The sequence below is a fragment of the Armigeres subalbatus genome, chromosome 1 (assembly GCF_024139115.2).
Source record: "Armigeres subalbatus isolate Guangzhou_Male chromosome 1, GZ_Asu_2, whole genome shotgun sequence".
Lineage (NCBI taxonomy): Eukaryota > Metazoa > Arthropoda > Insecta > Diptera > Culicidae > Armigeres > Armigeres subalbatus.
This window is the reverse complement of record NC_085139.1, coordinates 7,435,896-7,449,278: the sequence shown is the minus strand read 5'-3', so window position 1 is coordinate 7,449,278 and position 13,383 is coordinate 7,435,896. Positions and strand designations below refer to the sequence as shown.

The following is a 13,383-nucleotide window of genomic DNA, read 5'->3' as shown; positions in this document are numbered from 1 at the left end:
CCAAATGTCAACTCACCATTCCCCGCAGCCCGTGTGTGTATGTACACATTTTGTAGACATACTTTTTGGAACATAGCATTACCCGATTAACTCGCAACAACCATTGTTTGCTATTTTAAATTGACCCGATCGGAAATTGCATTTCGGAATGAATTATTGACAGTGGCTGATTTTCTACCCGCAGCTGTCACATCCATGCGTTATAGTATATGCGCAAATATCCAGCATGTGTTAACCGCCAGAAATTTGTATGGCGAAAGAAATCTAACGCGGGTTTCCTCAAGACTAGGAACTTTTCACGAAAAACTATTTGGTACCAGTTATGTAGGAAGGTGTCCGCTACTACGCCTACCAAATATTTTTCCGATTAAGGTGCTTATTTTCGAGATATTACACATTAGATTTTTTTTCGCCATACTGATTTTCAAAAGTTAACTCCTAGTGTGCCGCTGTAAATACGCTCAAAGCAGGCGATTCATTATTGAAAAATCATTGTTTTTACCTTGAAAAAAATATATTTTCTTTCAAGAATGGTGGCAATGCATAGTAATTATGCAAAATTATAGAAAAAAATTCTATTTATTTCTATTTCCCTAAATTGCTTTTTTGACCTTTCTTATGTGATTTTTTCAATACATTTTACGATGCATGAGAAAGGCATCATCGCCGCTAGGTGGATTAAGGCTCCCCCAAACCTAAGCGATTTCATCGCCGCGACGGCGACAACTAGTCGCCGTGATTCTATCGTTGGGTCGCTGCAGGCAATACTCTATTTACGCTTCCATACCAACCTCGACAGAATCGCTGTCGACAAGCGATAGAATCGCGTCGCAAATGTCGTATCGCGTGTGTATGGGGGAACCTTTAATCTGGGTTTTTTCATATAAGAGTGGTCTACTTTAATGCACATACGTACCATGCGTCTCCATATATGCTCGTATGCTTGTATATTATGTACATTTTTAAATAATATCCTTACCTATCATGGCGCCTGGGATGCCAATGTTCGAAAAAAAAAACTCTCATGGGGACATACCTAAACATATCAGATTGTTGAAACAGCTCAGTATTTAAACTTCTACAAACATAAAACATGCAGAAGACTTCAATTCACAAACGATGAACCCCCCTCTGTTTTGAGGTACCAAATAATCTTGGAATTTTCCTAATTTTCCCAGTTGATTTCTTAGGTCGTGAACTACCGATCTATCAGGGTTATTAACAAAAAAACACTGAAAATCCGGATACCTTGCTAGAACAATCCCGTGTCTGTAAAACTTTCTCTATATTGAAACAATTCCTGAAGATTATTTTTGAGGAGTTACTAGATATAAAACACTTACATAAGTTTTTGATGCTACGGGAGTACCAGAAAATCCACTTTGCTTTAGTTGTGTGTCTGACTGATGTGTCGTACAAGTAAACGACTGTGGTAAAGTCGATTGGTTGCACAGATCTTTCAATTCTCGTTGTTTGATGGCCATTCGGCGCAATGACCTGTATACTGGTGACCATAAAATGGTTTAGACTACTAATATTGAGGTGCCTCATACATCTACGCTATTGGTCCAGTTTTCCCCTAGAAGAGAAAACCAGTAGTTTTGCTTCGCTTGTAAATATACCGCCGGCCGTCTGGTTTACGGTTCAGTGATTGGATCAGTCGGGTCCTCTGTTATTGCATTAAAAAAACAGCTGATCATGGCTCACTTTGATTGTCGCTTTACTCTACTTCTTCTACAGCGAACGAAAAGAAAATGCAACAAACAAATCCACAACATCGCGACGATTTCCCACGCCTCAATTAATAGCACCGACATGGGGCAGTAAAACACCCTTCTTATGTGGGCTATACCTACATTTCTTTTAAAATCCCTATTTACATGCCATTTTAACACTCTCTTGGGTGCAGCGTGGCACGAGCCCCCGTTGGCAAAACACGGGCGGATCGACCTATGGAGTGTTTGGTAAACCGTTGTTATGCTCCATTGAACGATCAATAGCTGCTCTGTTTTAATGTTTTGTTTCGTGTTTTTTCTCGTTCCACGGTGCTCATTATCTAATCACCGTTGGCGAAGGCCTCATTCTGCGCCTTCTTCACTCGTAACATCATCGCACCGATCAGGCACGACTGCAGTTAAACTTATTTAGTTGTTTTTGCCGATTAAAAGGAAGCTAACATAATCTTTTACCATCTCATTTATACTACAATGTTTGCTGCTCACGTATGCGGAGCATTTAAATTAATTTCTGCTGCGAGGTAATTCATATACACGACATATCGATCATTTGGGCGATTGACGATTTCGTCACGTATCCTACCTAGTTTACATAACGTTAAAAAGCATCAACCAAAGATCATTTACAATATTTTTTATGAAATCTTGAAGAATTCTTTGTCAGATAAATTGACTAGTTTATGTTCATTTCAAGATTAGATTCTGATTTAGAAGCACAGATAAAAACTCTATTGTTTGTACCATACCTAGAATAGCGCACTGCACAAAAGAATCTCTTCCTCTTTCGTTCTTCATGAAAGTTAGTCACTGACGGTCACTTTCAATTTTGACTTCTTGTTTTCTAATTTCTTTGTTATAAGGAAGCGATAAAGCTCATCCGTGCAGTTTCCTATAGCTAGTTAAAATAATATTAGTATTTTTGGGAGGCCCGGAAATTTGAAAAAGCTCCGCCCAACAGTACCTTCATGATTTTGTTTTACAACCAACGCCCTCTATATGCCCAGCGGTACAAATTGGATCACTAAAATTAGGAAGCAGACGCTATAATAAGGCAACCCCGGTGGGCACACTGTTATACGCGGTGTTTTATGGCCACTTGCATCGATTGCAAATTGCCCGAACGGCTGTAATACATGCCTTCGGGAGAAAGTCCTATACGCGAGTAAGGCCAACTGGTTGCTGAAATCGGCGAGGCGACTGCCAGTGATGAATGCCAAGCCGCAAAAAAAGAGGAAATCCCTTCGGGCGGTAGACTTGTTTCTAGTAGGCCGGCTCTACAACACTGACTTTGGTTGCTGCCGCCAGTCAGTGTAGCGACCGTTCAAGACCAAGCCTACTAAAGTCGGACGACGCGCGCACCGCAATCATAGCAATTTTCCTTACATCGCCTCTCATTACTCTACATTTCACATTCTCTTTATGTCTTCATTCGTCTTGTTTTCCGCCGCTCATGCCGCCAAAGCCGGTGCTTTTGCGTGGAGGCACGTGACCTTGTATTTAAAAAATGTGGCTACCCTATCTCCGCACGTCCGGCCGTGAACATAGTCGGATCTTTTCCTGGCTGGCCATGAAGCTTTTGGATTGCCATCACAGTAGTCTTGTGCCTATGCTCACGATGAGTGTGAAGAAAATACATAGGAAAAAAGTTAACACAAACATTACAGCATCCAGTTCGAAATAAGTCAGTCTGGCTCGGAAGGCAGCACAGTCGGCCTACTGAGCGCGGTCTGTTATTATTATTGCATGCATGCCTTTATTAAAAATCTGATTACCGATAAAACCAGTTTGACCAGGAGAAAATAAAAACAAAAACGTAAGGCTACAACGATTAACGAATTGCGTAACCGACCGGGTCGTCCATGGACGAAAATTTGCGAGATAAACTAGTTTTATCGCTGCACACTTTGTTGACCGAATTAGCTTTAAACCTTTCTCGATTGTCGTTTATGGACAGTTGAACCGAATACGTGCCACTGCATACTTAAACGTGGTAGTATGGTTTTGTGTCATTTAAATGAAAATTTTACAATAAGCACCACTAGATCACATGCAGACAGACCTAACACTAGAGAAGTGTCCACTGATGCACTATGAGTAAAACCGTCGATTCAATAAATGTAGAAAATAAATGAGTTTTCTTTGTACAACAAACTTTGGTATTTGATATACATCACTAGCGGAACAGAAGTACGCATGCGCATAAAATCATGCAAATATATATCTACGCCACACTTCTGTTTACCCGCCTTAGCCGGTCTACCTATCACGATCTTCAGTCTAGGGGGTTTGCCAATTTCATAATCGTGGTGTATGTTAAGGTGTTCTTTCTATGGTTGCATGCGACTCACCTGGTAACTCATCACAGGGGCAATCCTGGCTTCCCTAATCGAAAGCATTTTATGTTAGGAAGGAGTCTCTTCCGCCGCTTAACCAGCAATCACGTTCCCAGAAATACTAGCGATCGACTCAAAGTTTCAGAAGGACCAAAACCGACACTGATACCTAATTTCATCGACACTTCACCAGAAGCAAGGCACGACTTGGTAGATAGTTGCCCTAGACAGTTGGTGTCGAGCTCACACGCGATCAGTTTTTGCGCACTTAAATTTCTTCAAGAAGCCACGACACACGGACAATTAGCCTTTTCACAATTTCCTTTTTCCTAGGCAAACTCTTACGGAGACGAACGGGTAGTCTTTTGATTTCAACGGTTCACTCTGATCTCATCACACGCGGTATAGCTTTCCAGATAACCGTCTACTTCAGCGCTCCATTCTTTCATATCCTCACAAGTATCTTCCTATCGGACGGAAATCTCTACCCGATCCTCTTTTCGGCCTTCTCCTTTTTGTCGGAATGGGATGAATCACTTAACTTATTTATTTATTTATTCAGACTAAGGCCGAAGTGGCCTGTGCGGTATATAAGAGTCTCCTCCATTCGGCTCGGTCCATGGCTACACGTCGCCAACCACGCAGTCTACGGAGGGTCCGCAAGTCATCTTCCACCTGATCGATCCACCTTGCCCGCTGTGCACCTCGCCTTCTTGTGCCGGTCGGATCGTTGTCGAGAACCATTTTCACCGGGTTACTGTCCGACATTCTGGCTACGTGCCCGGCCCATCGCAGTCGTCCGATTTTCGCGGTGTGAACGATGGATGGTTCTCCCAACAGCTGATGCAATTCGTGGTTCATTCGCCTCCTCCACGTACCGTCCGCCATCTGCACCCCACCATAGATGGTACGCAGCACTTTCCTTTCGAAAACTCCAAGTGCGCGTTGGTCCTCCACAAGCATCGTCCAGGTCTCGTGTCCGTAGAGGACTACCGGTCTAATTAGCGTTTTGTAGATTGTCAGTTTGGTACGGCGGCGAACTCTATTCGATCGGAGCGTCTTGCGGAGTCCAAAGTACGTACGATTTCCAGCCACTATGCGTCTCCGAATTTCTCTGCTGGTGTCATTTTCGGCAGTCACCAGTGAGCCCAAGTACACAAATTCTTCTACCACCTCGATTTCGTCACCACTGATGCAAACTCGCGGTGGGTGGCTCACATTGTCTTCTCTTGAACCTCTTCCTATCATGTACTTCGTCTTCGACGTGTTGATGACTAGTCCGATCCGCTTAGCTTCCCTCTTCAGTCTGATGTAGGCTTCCTCCATCTTCTCAAAGTTACGTGCCATAATATCTATGTCGTCGGCGAAACCAAATAGCTGGACGGACTTATTGAAAATTGTACCACTCGTGTTAATCCCTGCTCTTCGTATTACCCTTCCAAAGCGATGTTGAATAGCAAACACGAAAGACCATCACCTTGCCGTAACCCTCTGCGGGTTTCGAAGGGACTCGAGAATGCCCCTGAAACTCGAACTACGCACATCACCCGATCCATCGTCGCCTTGATCAACCGTATCAGTTTATCCGGAAAACCGTGTTCGTGCATTAGCTGCCATAGCTGGTCCCGATCGATTGTATCATATGCGGCTTTGAAGTCGATGAATAGATGATGTGTGGGCACGTTGTATTCGCGGCATTTCTGCAGTACTTGGCGAATGGCGAACACCTGGTCCGTGGTGGAGCGTTCGCCCATAAAACCCGCCTGGTACTGCCCCACGAACTCCCTTGCAGTTGGTGCTAGTCGACGGCATAAAATTTGGGAGAGTACCTTGTAGGCGGCGTTCAGCAGTGTGATTGCGCGGTAATTGCTACAATCCAGCTTATCGCCCTTTTTGTAGATGGGACACACGACACCTTCCATCCACTCCTGCGGCAAAACTTCCTCCTCCCAAATCTTGGTAATGACCCAGTGCAGCGCTCTAGCCAGTGCCTCACCACCGTGTTTAAATAGCTCTCCTGGTAGTTGGTCAACCCCAGGGGCTTTGTTGTTCTTCAACCGGCCAATCTCCTCCTGGATTTCCTGGAGATCCGGAGCCGGGAAGATTATGTCCTGCGCGCGTTCTCCCAGGTCCATCACCATACCGCCATCTTCGTCTGCCACATCGCCATTCAGGTGTTCTTCGTAGTGCTGCCGCCACCTTTGGATCACCTCACGCTCGTTCGTAAGAAGGTTCCCGTTTATGTCCTTACACATATCAGGCTGTGGCACGTGGCCCTTACGATCCATGTGGCCTTGTGGATATTTTTGCGGGGAAAGAAGGTGCTTCGGACTACCATTCCGCGGGAGGCTGCGAAGTTTATGCATCGTTGGCCGTTGTCATTCGATACGGTGTGCAGACTATCCGGTCCGATGACCGGTCCATACATTTCCTCCCTTCCTACCTGTGCGTTCATGTCACCGATGACGATTTTAACGTCCCGCAGTGGGCATCCATCGTATGTCTGCTCCAGCTGTGCGTAGAACGCTTCTTTCTCGTCGTCGGGTCTCCCTTCGTGTGGGCAGTGCACGTTGATGATGCTATAGTTGAAGAAACGGCCTTTAATCCTCAGCTTGCACATCCTTGCGTTGATTGGCTGCCACCCAATCACGCGTTGGCGCATCTTACCCAGCACTATGAAGCCGGTTCCCAGCTCGTTGGTGGTTCCACAGCTTTGGTAGAAGGTAGCCGCTCGATGCCCGCTTTTCCACACTTTCTGTCCTGTCCAGCAAATCTCCTGCAGCGCCACGACGTCGAAGTTGCGGGGATGTAATTCATCGTAGATCATCCTGTCGCAACCTGCGAAACCTAGCGACTTGCAATTCCATGTTCCAAGCTTCCAATCGTGATCCTGTATTCGTCGCCTAGGTCTTTGCCGATTATATCGAGTCGCATTATCTCTTATATTGTTCGTAATGATTGGTTTTCTAGGCGGCTTATTGGGCCTGCGCAAACCTCCTGTCTCGTCGGAGGGCCGTCGTGTCAGGGCTGTTTAGCGTCCCACCTAACACCAGGACTTGGGCTTGTGCGCTTTGAGCGGCACACGGTCGCTTTGGTGGGGCCTACTTGCGGATACATGCAGCTTTTTATAGAGGTTTAACAGGGCCCACTGTCAAACCCCACCACATCCTAGGCAAGCCCCACAACTCGCAGATGGCCTGGGGAGGGATCGTCAAGCCCTTGGACATAGTCCCTGCTGCCCGCGCACTTAACTATGATAATTAAAAAACATTCACTGTTCAGAAAATTATTTTGAGCTTTTTAGTGGAATGTCTTCATTTGTCATAAGACGAGTTTGTACAATCCCATTGAAATTCCACCACTTAATTGTATCTTGACAGATACGTATTTCGACCTCAACAGTAAGGCCGTCTTCAGTGTCTCGTACTTGACTCGACAGATTTTTTCCATGACTTTACCGAAAAAATCTCCTGAAATAATCCTCCGAAATAATCATCTGACGCTATAGTAATAGTCTGAAATACGGCTTAACATAAATTAAAAACTATCATGGATTTCACCGGGAAATTCTTCTGTGTTGAACAGGAAAAATTTTCGAATTATTCTATAACAACATTATAGAAATTTCAAAGTTTCCACTTGGATTTTATTGCAGATTCTACTAGAATATCTTTTATTTTCGGCAGGAACTTCTTTGGAAACTACAAGTGATTCTTTACAATTTTCGAGGGAAATGATGTCGTACTTCAACGGAAATTCTTTGAAATTTACAAAGGAAGCATTTTGGAATATCCAAGAAAAAGTCTTTGGAATTTCCAAAAAAAACATTCTTTGGAACTTGAAAGGGGAATTTAAGAAAAAAAAAACAGAATTCCCACAGAAAATTTTTCTGGGAACTTTATTTTCCTAATTTCGGAAATTCTTCAGAATTTTCGCGAGGAATTCTTTGGACATATAAGCGAAATTCTTCGAAATGTCCATGGGAAATTCTTCGTAAATTTTACGGCAATTTCTTCGGTAGTTCTAATGCAAATTCTTTGGAATTATCGATGGAAAATCTTCAGAATTTCGAAAGAAATTGATGAAAATTTCCACGAGAAATTATTTGAATTTTTCATTAAAAACTCTTTGAGTTTCCACTAAAAAAATATTTGTAATTTTAATGAAAATTTATTCGAAATTTTTACCAGAAATTCATCAAAATTTCAACTGAAAGTTCTCCATAATTTCCACCGAAAATTATTCGGAAAATTCTTTAGAATGTCCAGAGAAGTTTGAAAAATATCGTTGGAAACCATTCTAAAATTCCACGGGAAATATTTCGGAATGTCCGTTCAATTTCAAAATTACCACGGGAAATAATTCTAAATTTTCACGGAAAATTACTGGGAATATTAACAGGAATATTTTTGGAATTTAAAAGGAAATTCTTGGGATTTCAACAGATGATTATTCAACGTGGGACATGGAATTTTCAAGAAAAGCATCGGAATTTTCACGAAGAGTTCTTTAGAATATTACCAGGAAACTTTAAAGGTTATCAATCGGGAAATTCTACGAAATTTCCACGAAAAAACTTATTGGAATGTAGATTTAACATTCTAGGCATTTCAACTATTTTTTTTCGAAAATTTGAAAATTCTTCGGTTTTCTTTAAAATTAAACCGGCGTGAAGAATTGTAAGTCAGATGCGTGACACATTTGAAAACAATGGCTCGCCGATGCAAAATTGTCGGCACACCTCTAGGAGGAATCAAATTCAACAGAAATTTTTGGTTTTTAGGTTTGGTTTTAGGAGCTGTGGACAGAGGATTAAATTTGATTTCGTTTTAAATTGAGTTTTATTTTGTTGAATTTTGTTCAGTAACTGTTTGATTTTGTTATGTTTGATTTTGTCAAACTGTTTGATTTTGTTATGTTTGAAATTGAATTATTGTAATGTTAACATACTGAAATGGATTTGAATACTGTTTCCCAATCACATATGACATTTTGTACATTTTGGAAGTCTACGTAGACTTCAAGAGGTGGGGGAGGGCTTTCGGAAAAGTCTACGAAAGTCTTCTAGGGGGATGGGGGGTTTCGAAAATGTGAAATTTCGGTCTACGTGGTGTCCACAAACCCCTGATGGGATACAAGTGTCAGTCCCGTGCTCCAAACTGATTGCATCTGACGGACGATGCACCACGGTTCAATACAGTAATTTTTCATGCGGAGGCGTGGTTATAGTGGGCGCTCTAAACATTTCAAAATTGTTTTGGGTTCGAATCCCGTCGCGGTCCTTAACTTTTGTAAATATGCTTGTAAAATTTATCAGGATAAACGACGAGAAGGAATATTTGGAGGATCTATATTAAATTATCCGGCGAGCCGGCGTTCACGAACTTATCACCCGTCATTCTATCCGGATAAAAATGTTGTGTGAGAATACTTCCTCACAGGGGAACATGAAAAATCACACTCCGCTAAAGGTTTTTATTCATATGAGCGAGAATTCCGAAGCCTGTGTATTAGGGTGGCTCAAAAAACACTTTTTCAATATTTTTGATGGGCCGCCCTCTTATTCGATTCTATTTGATCCCCTGATGCTCTGGACAAAATTTCAGCCAAATCGGTCAACGTTTGGGCGGTGCTAAACTCGTTGGAAGTTTATATGAAAAAAAGTATGCAGAAACATCCAAAAACAGTGAATTTCATTTGTTCGACACAACTTACGATGAAGAACTATGATACTCATTCAGTTCTTGTAGAATTAAATACAGAATGTTATGCTGAAAACCGCGAGAAGATTAGAGTTTATTAGGCAAAGATATTAGCATTTTACTGGAGTGTTGTAGGGGTGAATTTGTTTCTTTTCAAAGGTAAAAGAAACGAAATTTGCTCAAAACCCACTTCAGAGAAATGCTAATAACTTAGCAGGGCATACTCTAATCTTCTCGCGGTTTTCTGCATAACATTCTGTGTTAAATTCTTCAAGATATGAATGAGTACATTTTTGCATACATTTTTGCATATAAACTTCCAACGAGTTTAGAACCGCCTAAACGTTGACCGATTTGGCTGAAATTTTGTTCAGAGCATCAAGGCATCAAATAGAACCAAATCAGGCCATCAAAAAAATTGAAAAAAGTTTTTCCCATACTAATTTGAGTCACCCTACTGTGTATATGGAATTACTCACTCATGGTTCCTGTGCAACCCTAGGATTACATAGGACCTTTATTTCCGATTTTGGCGGTGCGAACAGTGGATGGTTCTGCAACTCGTGGTTCAATCGCCTCCTCCATGCACCGTCCTACATCTGTACTTCGCTAAAAATAGTACGCAACACTTTCTTCTCCAAATGCGCATTGGTCCTCCAGGTCTCGTGTCCGTAGAGGACTACCGGTCTAATGAGCGTTTTGTAGACAGTCAGTTTGGTACGGCGGCGGACTCTATTCGATCACAGCGTTTTGCGGAGTCCGAAGTACGTACGATATCTTGCCATGATGCGTCTTTGAATTTCTCTGCTGGTATCGTTATCGGAGGTCACCAGTGAGCCCATGTACACGAATTCATCTACAACCTCAAGCCTACTTGCAAAGACTCAAGAGGTTCGAAAGCATCATTTCAAGAGGCTCGGAAGCCTCGTTTCCAGAGGAATAGAAGCCTCATTTCAAACGGCTTGGAAGCCTCCTGTCAAAAAGCTCGGAAGCCTCATTTCCAGAGACTCGGAAGCCTCCTTTAAAAAAGCTCCAAGCAGCTTGGAAGCGTCCTTTCAAGAGGCTCGAAAGCCTCATTTCAAGAGGCTCAAAAGCTTCCTTCCAAGAGGCTCGGAAGACTTATTGCCAGAGGATCGGAATCCTTCTTTCAAGACTTTCGAATGCCTCCTCCCAAGAGGCTCGGAAGCCTCCTTTCAAGAGGCTAGAAAGCGTCCTTTCAATTGGCTCGAAAGCCTCCTTTCAAGAGGTTTGGAAGCTGATTTCAAAATGCTCGGAAGCCTTCTTTCAAAATGCTCGGGAGCCTTCTTTCAAGAGGCTCTGAAAACTTATTTCAAGAGTTTCGAAAGCCTCCTTTCTTGAGGTTCGGGCGCCTTATTTTCACAGGCTCGGAAGCCTCTTTTCAAGAAGCTTGGAAGCCTCCTTTCAAGAGGCTCGCGAGTCTCCTTTGAAGAAGCTTCGAAGACTCCTTCCAAGCAGCTTGTAAGCCTCCTTTCAAGATGCTCGAAAGCCTCATCTCAAGAAAACTTGTTTCCAAAGGAAAACTCGTTTCCAATGGATTGCAATCCTCTTTTCAGGAACTCCTTTCAAGATGCTCATTTCAATATACGGAAGCCTACTTTCAAGAGGCTCGAAATCCCCCTATCAAGAGCATCAAAAGGCTCGGAAGCCAACTATCAAGAGGATCAGAATCCTCCTTTCAAGAACCTCGAAACCTCCTCGAACCTCCCTTCAAGAGGCTTAGAAGTTTCTTTTTAAGCTCGTAAGCTTTATTTTGAAAGGCTCGAAATTCTCCTTTCAAGAGGCTCGTAAGTCTCTTTTCCAAGGCTCCGAAGAATCTTCCCAAGCAGCTTGTAAGCCTCCTTTCACGAGGCTCGGAAGCATCATTTGAAGAGGCTTGGAATCCTCCTTTAAGGTGAAGGTGAGTTGAGTACCAAAACAAAGCTTTGAAAGTATTGGTACAATAAAAACTGTCATATACTGTAGTAGTATTGGTGACGTATTTATAAAAAACCCACATTAATCCACCTAGCGGTGATGATGCCTTTCTCATGCATTATAAAATATATTGAAAAAATCACATTAGAAAGGTCAAAAAAGCTCTTTGGGGGAATAGATCACATTTTTTCGATCATTTTTAATATTTTTGCCTTGCCACCATTCAAAAAAAAGTTCTTTGAATTTTCAAGAGGGACCTTTGGAGAAAAACAATGATTTTTCGATAATTCCGAAAAGCAATGATCGGGCCCATTTCCAATAGCAAACAATTCCCCGTCGAATGCAACTTGTTGCGAGTAAATCGGATAATTCTAAGTTCTAAAAAGTGTGCCTACAAAATTTGTACACATACACACATACATACACAAAAAAACAGACGTCACCTCAGTTTGTCGAGCTGATTCGATCGGTATATAACACTATGGGTCTCCGGGCCTTCTATCAAGTTTTTTTTAGCAATCATATAGCCTTTCGGTACAACTTTGTTGTACGAGAAAGGAAAAAATGCATATGTTACAAATATGCGATCGTGCGATAGTACAATGATTAGCGATAGTAAATACAATGATTAGCGCAACGGCGCGTTTTGAAAAATACATATGGATTAACTTTCCAGACGCGTTGCTGCGCCTACAATTGTTTTAGGGCTGATTCCCACGTAGTGTTTTTTCACCAATGCAATATTAAAGTTCAATAAAACTAGTTGTATGTCATACATTGATTTTGCATCCCTTTGTGTAATAATTGTACAAGTACATTTGTGAAAATGAAACCAACAATTCACATATAGGGACACGGCAGGTATTTTCGTCTGTTCGTCATAGTCTCGAAAACCAATAAAAGAGACGCTTTTTTGTAAAACTCATACGTACCAAATCGTAAGCTCAGGAGAAACGTTCTGCTATAGTGGAGTTCTAGCAAATGTACGTTGCTCTCGTTGGTTTTAGCCCCTATGACGATGGACGGAAATACCTGCCGTGTCCCTAAATATAAATGAAAAAAGCCGCATAATATGGAAATAAGGGGGTGTATGAAGAAAACGAACGTTATGTTCAAATCACCCATATGCCCAAACTACACCATCATTCCACCCAAACCAACCAAACCACCCAAACCAAAAAGCAGTTAGCCTTAGTGACACGCCTCTTCTTTCCTTCCAAAGCATGAAACAAAATGGCAGCAAACGTAACGAGCGCACGAGAAAGCATGTACGTAGGTATGCGATTTTTTTTCCAACGATGAAACTTTTACAGCTGTGTTGATGCAGCAGATAAAGTCATCGGCTTCGGGTCTCTAGCGCGTGTGTGTTCGTCCATTAGTTTTCGTGTTCCACATTCGAAGCTTTGGAAAGCTTTGCTTGAGAGGTTAGCATCATCAATAAAGCACGAAAGAAGCAACACAAACATTCATGCTGTCAGTTATATACACGGTGCGAAATTCATTCACCGCATGCGGAAATGCTACACCCTTAATTTGTTTTACTCAATATTGTGCGGTTACTTTCTAAGTTTTTTTTTAAAGTTTATTAAAGTGTTATTTTAATCTCCAGATTATGTTCAACACCGTACTTGCTAAATGGACACGGTCGGTTAAAGTAGCTGTTCCTTAAATAGTTCG

The 13,383-nt window shown here is 42.2% G+C and overlaps 1 protein-coding gene across 3 annotated transcripts in view; it reads left to right on the top strand.

The window, feature by feature from the left end:
- LOC134220658 (major royal jelly protein 1) overlaps nucleotides 1-13,383 on the top strand; it is a 248,982-nt gene that overhangs the window by 207,663 nt on the left and 27,936 nt on the right. The window lies entirely within an intron of this gene.